Source organism: Schistocerca americana, chromosome 6 (genome assembly GCF_021461395.2).
Source record: "Schistocerca americana isolate TAMUIC-IGC-003095 chromosome 6, iqSchAmer2.1, whole genome shotgun sequence".
In the NCBI taxonomy this organism is placed as follows: domain Eukaryota; kingdom Metazoa; phylum Arthropoda; class Insecta; order Orthoptera; family Acrididae; genus Schistocerca; species Schistocerca americana.
Genome location: NC_060124.1, coordinates 587,523,967 through 587,530,035, shown reverse-complemented (window position 1 = coordinate 587,530,035; position 6,069 = coordinate 587,523,967).

The window sequence follows — 6,069 nt, the reverse complement described above, 5'->3', positions numbered from 1 at the left end:
TAAAGAAAGAGTACATTAGGTAAATTTTAGTGAATTGTTCTTCGGCTTGATTACAATTTAGAGTGTATAAAATTTAACTCATTTCGGTAAATGCGTAATAGGTCACAAATGCAGCGTTTTTATGAACGTTTAGAATTGAAGTAATTTATTTTGATCGGAATGTCAATTTTAAAGGTGTGTGGTAGTTTTAAACATGTGATGGTTTTATTTGTCAAGTTCTCTTGTTTAAAGGTACCAAATAAAATGTTTGGTGCAACTGTCGATGGTGATTGCCTGATGTGTTACTTTGGTTCAGTCCTGCTACCCTACAGCCTATTGTGCTGAGTTTCTGTCATTGCGTAAAAGGTGGAATTACATGTTGTCTCGACACTTCACCGTCATTTTTGCTAGTCCCATCACCACAGCGTTTAACTACACTTGGTCCCCGATATAATGTTCCTGTAACACCTCCATCTCATGAAGAGCTTGCGGTGGCTCGAAAACTAGTGAACAGTAGAATATACCTTACGAAAAATCCAAAAAACCGACTCATTGCATCTTTATACCCAGATAAATCATCAACTCATTACTTAAATTTCTTCAGTTAAAGGTGACTTAACAAAGGTCAAGAAATAAGTAACAAGTATCAATGAAAGATCTGAAAGGATAGAAGAAAGTGTGAAACCGATGCTAGGGAATAAATTACAGGATCTCTGTCAGTTAATAAAGACCGAAATAATGGACGCAACGAAAGTAAATTTCGTGTCACTCCAAAGACAGTGTCACGAAAGTACAAACCGGTTTCATGCAAGTACAAAGCAGTGAAGGTGATGTGCCTACACAGATTCGTAATGAAATAGAGTCAATACGGATAGAACTGCAAAATAAAGCAACTCGTACTACTGCGGTTGAGCGAAAATCAGAGCTGTTGAGCAAAGAGGAGAAATGCAATGCTCAAACCAAACAGGCAGGTTCGCATCCGGCGGATTTCATAAAGACTTCCGAACGAGCGCTAGCAAAGGAAATGAGACACAGAAAAATGAATAATTTAGCAGTTGATGTTATAACAAGAAGCTCAAAAAGATGGAGTTCGAACTTAGACACAACAAATACGACGTTTTCAGAGTTAAGAGAGAATTTTTTGAAGGAGTTTTGGGTTGTAAAAACAAACCAATTGTTGCGAGAGTTTGCCGTCGCAAAAATGTTAGAGAATCATGAACAGACTACCTTGTTGCCTACTGTGAGGAAGTTTCAGGAATCAAAATGTACGTGAAGGAGGAGGTCGAAATGGGGCCAAATAAATATGATGAGAAATCTTGTGAGAGGAAAGTTTGCCAGCCGTGGTAGAGGTAACTTCAGTAATTGTAGAGGGCACAGAGACGAGAAAAACAAACAGCCACGTACATTTCGGGGTTGTCGGGCATGCAAACTAGAAACTGACCCAAGAAAAGATGACAGAAAGTACTATAAGCGCGTAGATAAGGGCAGAAAGGCTGAGTATGTTCGAGCTGAATCAAGTTTCACAATAGAGACAATAAAAAGGTAACATTGGGATACAAACACATGGCATTAGATACGAAGAGGTCGTTGGCCTGATAGACGAAACTGAAAATAATCAAATGGAATGAGATGTAGTTAAAGGAAGAGAAATATATATCATAGATCAGAATGAAGGTTTTCCAGAAGTGAAATAGATTTTGATGACATAATCCTATTCTCCGAACACAAACAACAGTTAGAGAAGACTGTCAAAAAGAAGGTAATTTTCGAAAGGAAAAATGAAGATGATCCGAGAATTAAAATGATATAAACTCAATCGGATTTTTATGTGTATTCACTGGAAGCAGAAGTCCACCATGATGCAAGCTATTCCGAAAATAGTAGTGGCATAATAAGATGTGTACCCGTTGGAATGATAGTACATGAGAACGACAGTGTTTTGGCTGAAGTAGTTTAAAACCTTAAAGATGCAACGTCAACGCAGGATGAAGAGGGAGGATACAAGTATGATTCGGGCTTCATAAACGAGGATGAAAAACACGATGTCGAGGTGAAGAAAATAAGAGTTACATCTGGAGAATGATGCAGCTGAAACCAGTAGTGATGACTTGTTTATACTTCCTCTGGAAGAAATAAGTAATGGAAACATTACTGACCTGCGTGTAGCCAATAATAAAGCAACAGAGTTGTTGAAAGAAACAATAAATGAAATTACTGAAATGCAGCGTGACTCAGAAGTAATACTAAATGAAGAGAGTAAAGAGGATCAAGAAGATATGCAACATGTAGAAAGTAGTCAAGGATATATACGAGAAGAGGAGGAAAAAATCCTCCAGATAAACGATGGGCGGTAAGAATAGGTCAGATTTATTGGCAAGACATGGCTCTTGAAAAGGATTTGTTAATGAAGAACGAGGAACCCAGACAACAGTAGAGCGAGGAAAACAGACAAGACGACACAAAAACGCAAATACCAGTAGAGATTTACAGTCATGATGTGTATGATTCGTGAGATACAGAGGCGCAGATCAGTGCTACTTCCAATGCAGTCTTTGAGATGATCAACGAACAACCAGGCTTGGAATAGGTGCATGTGCAAGGAGTAAAAGTAATATGAGCCACTGGGAAAGTGAGAAAACTGGTTAAATATCAAACATTGTTTGCTTTTAAAATACAAAGGCAATCCTTTATACATATATTCATAGTGGTGCAGGACTTGAGTATGGAAATACTTTAGAGCGTTAATTGGCTAATTAAACAGCAACTTTTAATTGAATGTGAACAGGAAATGATTACCTTTTGGGTAGAAGGGAAAACTCTGCGGATTCCTTTTGAACCTGCCAACAGATTAGCGCAATGTCACTCAACTCGACTGCAGGTAAATCACTTAGGAGTGAATGATGGGCTAGGAGATGATGTCGAAAACTATAATGTTCGAGCTATGGTCGAGAATAACAACAACGGAACAGAATTTTAAGCTGCTATTAGACTTAACTGACAGGATTTCAGTAGAACAGAACGAGGCGTGACTTTCAAATACACCAGGAAGGGTAGTAGGTTATGAACGTCACGTGAACGTGATAGAACATGAATCATTTTTCAGGGACCTTATGTCATTCAGCTGAAATTCGAAAGGAAATAGATATAGTCATTGTAGACGTTTCGAGCGCATTACTTGGGGCCTCAGCTAACTCTGGATACATTTCAATAATTGTAGTGCATTTTTCTAAATTTATAAAGCTATTCGCATTTAGAAAAGCAATATATAACAAAATTGTCCTGGACCATTTTGTGACCATAGGTAAACCAACCAAAGTGTTATCTGATCATGGCATTCAGTTTGTGCATATATCTACTTGCCCCAATCAAGTAATCCGCCAGAGATATATGAGAAAGATTGGGCCATTATGTAGGACTTCCTGCCCCGAAATTACCAGATTTTGGTTCAAGTATGTGACAGCATTTAAACATATAGTGATCTCGTTAAACCAACAAAGTACAGGTTTTACCCCCCAAGAAATATTAAAGATGGAGAAATCAAAAATCATAGTGGAAGATTTACTAGATTTTCTTCTTGTAAGGAAATTACTGTGGATGAGAAGGAACAACTACTTCAGATCAAGATAGCAAAACAAGGTAAGATATGATTCGTCAGCATAATGAGAATAGGAATTTTCCAGAGTTCAAAATAGGTAATTTGATCCTCATTAAGACTCATGAAAAATTAAGTGATATTAATCATGAAATTAGTATATTCAAATTAATTTGCAACGCAGATTACAAAATCGTAAATATACCTCACACTAATGCTTACTTTTTAGAATATCCAGTATCAAGGAAGTGTCAAGGTAACTAGGAGTACAGATTAATAATTCAAAGACCTGAAAGACAACCTGAAATAAATGCGTTTTTAAATTGTGTTACATGAATCAGTTAAACAAGGAATCCAGTTACAGGTCCATTGCAAAATAAGTTCCAATGTAGTTTCAAGATCCTTGTTGCTCACAGTGACTATTTGCTGCATACGTTGTAATTTTTGAATTGTGATTTTTGAGGTATTCTCTGACTTCAAATAAAATTATGCTTTTTGCTGGCTTAATGTGGATATTATTGATGCAGGGCTGGTGTATCAAGTATGACCTCGTAGTACTAGTTGATGAGTTTCCCACTGCAGGCAGCAGAAAACAATGACTCAATGAGAAATAAAATAAATACACTCCTGGAAATTGAAATAAGAATACCGTGAATTCATTGTCCCAGGAAGGGGAAACTTTATTGACACATTCCTGGGGTCAGATACATCACATGATCACACTGACAGAACCACAGGCACATAGACACAGGCAACAGAGCATGCACAATGTCGGCACTAGTACAGTGCATATCCACCTTTCGCAGCAATGCAGGCTGCTATTCTCCCATGGAGACGATCGTAGAGATGCTGGATGTAGTCCTGTGGAACGGCTTGCCATGCCATTTCCACCTGGCGCCTCAGTTGGACCAGCGTTCGTGCTGGACGTGCAGACCGCGTGAGACGACGCTTCATCCAGTCCCAAACATGCTCAATGGGGGACAGATCCGGAGATCTTGCTGGCCAGGGTAGTTGACTTACACCTTCTAGAGCACATTGGGTGGCACGGGATACATGTGGACGTGCATTGTCCTGTTGGAACAGCAAGTTCCCTTGCCGGTCTAGGAATGGTAGAACGATGGGTTCGATGACGGTTTGGATGTACCGTGCACTATTCAGTGTCCCCTCGACGATCACCAGTGGTGTACGGCCAGTGTAGGAGATCGCTCCCCACACCATGATGCCGGGTGTTGGCCCGGTGTGCCTCGGTCGTATGCAGTCCTGATTGTGGCGCTCACCTGCACGGCGCCAAACACGCATACGACCATCATTAGCACCAAGGCAGAAGCGACTCTCATCGCTGAAGACGACACGTCTCCATTCGTCCCTCCATTCACGCCTGTCGCGACACCACTGGAGGCGGGCATCACGATGTTGGGGCGTGAGCGGAAGACGGCCTAACGGTGTGCGGGACCGTAGCCCAGCTTCATGGAGACGGTTGCGAATGGTCCTCACCGATACCCCAGGAGCAACAGTGTCCCTAATTTGCTGGGAAGTGGCGGTGCGGTCCCCTACGGCACTGCGTAGGATCCTACGGTCTTGGCGTGCATCCGTGCGTCGCTGCGGTCCGGTCCCAGGTCGACGGGCACGTGCACCTTCCGCCGACCACTGGCGACAACATCGATGTACTGTGGAGACCTCACGCCCCACGTGTTGAGCAATTCGGCGGTACGTCCACCCGGCCTCCCGCATGCCCACTATACGCCCTCGCTCAAAGTCCGTCAACTGCACATACGGTTCACGCCCACGCTGTCGCGGCATGCTACCAGTGTTAAAGACTGCGATGGAGCTCCGTATGCCACGGCAAACTGGCTGACACTGACGGCGGCGGTGCACAAATGCTGCGCAGCTAGCGCCATTCGACGGCCAACACCGCGGTTCCTGGTGTGTCCGCTGTGCCGTGCGTGTGATCATTGCTTGTACAGCCCTCTCGCAGTGTCCGGAGCAAGTATGGTGGGTCTGACACACCGGTGTCAATGTGTTCTTTTTTCCATTTCCAGGAGTGTAAATAGAGTAGTGTGACACACATTATTTTTGGCATGTTGGGTAGAGTCTTAAGGAGTTTATTAGGGTGAGTATGAAAAGTAAACGCTGGTAGTTATTGTATTTTACCAGTTTTGATTCACGCTATTTAAGTACAGAGCTACGCTCAGTGAGCGGACGACAGAGGCATGCTGGTAATTATAAAACAACAAGACAGCAACAAAGAGGATAAGATTTCAAAGAGTTATAGAAGAGGTAATTACAAAGTAATGAGAATGGAGTTGGGTGTTATGTGTAGCATGGCAAATGGATGGTAGGTGTAGCAAGGAAGTTCTTTGCTGAATTCAAAGAGGTAAGAAAGCACTTAGATGTCTGTCTAACTCAAACTGCATATATTTTTCATTAGGAAGCAAGCAGAACCGATGTTGACAGTAATTTAATATGAAATATGTTGAATTTTCATTCATATCTCCTTC